The sequence below is a fragment of the Anomalospiza imberbis genome, chromosome 1 (genome assembly GCF_031753505.1).
Source record: "Anomalospiza imberbis isolate Cuckoo-Finch-1a 21T00152 chromosome 1, ASM3175350v1, whole genome shotgun sequence".
In the NCBI taxonomy this organism is placed as follows: domain Eukaryota; kingdom Metazoa; phylum Chordata; class Aves; order Passeriformes; family Viduidae; genus Anomalospiza; species Anomalospiza imberbis.
In genome coordinates, this window is record NC_089681.1 from 42,935,505 (window position 1) to 42,937,321 (window position 1,817).

A 1,817-nucleotide genomic window follows, 5' to 3' on the forward strand; every position below is an offset into this window, starting at 1 on the left:
TGGAGATGACCTGGTCCAAGCACCCTGCCAAGGCAGGGTCACCTAGGGCAGGTAACACTGCAACATGTCCAGGTGGGTGAATGTCTCCAGAGAAGGAAACTCCATGTCCTCCCTGGGCAGCCTGTTCCAGTGTTCTGCCACCCTCAGAGTAAAGAAGTTCCTCCTCATATTGAGGTGAAACTTCTTGTGTTTTTGTTTATGGCCATTGCTCCTCATCCTGTCACTGGGCAACACTGAAAAGAATCTGGCACCATCTTCTTGACAGCCACTTTTGAGATATTCATGTATATTAATGAGATCCCCTCTCAGTCTTCTCTAGACTGAACAGGTCCAGCTCCCACAGCTCTCCTTGTAAGACAGATGCTCCAGACCACAAATCATCTTTGTGACCCTCACTGGACCCTGTCCAGTAGCTCCTTGTCTCTCTTGTACTGAGGAGCTCAGAACTGAGCACAACACTCCAGATGTGGCCTCAGTCGGGCTGACTAGAGGGGGAGGATCATCTCCCTCAACCTGCTGGCCACACTCTTCCTGGTGCACCCTAGGATTCCATTGGCCCTTCTGGCTGCAAGGCACTGCTGACTCATGGTCAACCCCAAGACTCCCAGGTCCTTCTCCACAGAGCTGCTCTGTAGGAGGTTGGCTCCCAGCCTATGCTGGTACCTGGGGATATTCCTCTCCATGGGCAGGACCCTGCACTTGCCCTTGTTGAACTTCATAAGGTTTCTCTCTGCCAAAAATTCCAGCCAATCAAGGTCCTGCTGAATGGCAGCACAGCCTTCAGGTGTATCAGCCACTCACCCCAGTTCCGTGTCATCAATTAGACATCAGCTCCCCAAGAACTGGAGGAATGCTGGGGTGAAATATGATGCACTGTGCTGGAGGTACTCAAGCCAAATGATTAGTGGTTCCCCAGCCTTAGAACTTTGAATCCCTATGCCAGACAAAATGTCCCCCCTAAAGAGCAAAAGTTTATGTTATAATCCTTCACAATTTCCCAAGCAAATGCAAAGAAAGGGTAAAATGTTTGAATCATACTTACAAGTTACGGTAGGAGAACACAGGGCATAGGCAGCTGTGCATTAGCTGTTCGGTGCAAGCTTATAGAACCCAAAGCTTAAAAGATTATTTGGGATCATATGTTCCCCTGTATTATACAGGGTACAGGTTTTCTTTGAGTTAACTCCAATAGGAACAAGACAAAAAATTTCTCTGAGAAAATCAATCATTTCCAACTTCAAAATGCCTAGTGATGGAGAATCCATTACAATCCTTGGTAAATTGTTCTAATAATTAATTTCCTTCCATGCTAAAATGTGTCTAGTTTCAAATTTCACTGGTTCCTGTCAGACGTTTTTCCACTTGACCAAAATATTATCAAATTTCTACTCTTCTATTCTATTTCTACAGGAAGACAGGAAATTTACAAATTATATCCAACCCTCTCCTTAACCTTGTCTCTGTTAAGCTAAATAGATTGATGTACTTAAGCATCTCCTTGAAAGACAAAGCTTCCCCTCTTAATCTCTCTCTGTTGGCCACCAGTCCCTTATGGTGGACTGCAGAGGCAAACACTCCTTCAGTGACCACTACACCTCTGCCCATACAGAGGCAACACAGCTTCACAGGGCACTGACCCTTTGACTCACCACTACTCTTCTCTTTTTCTTTCTTTCCTTTCTTTTCTTTCTTTCTTTCTTTCTTTCTTTCTTTCTTTCTTTCTTTCTTTCTTTCTTTTCTTCTTTTCTTTCTTTTCTTTCTTTCTTTCTTTTCTTTCTTTCTTTTCTTTTCTTTTCTTTTCTTTTCTTTCTTTCTTT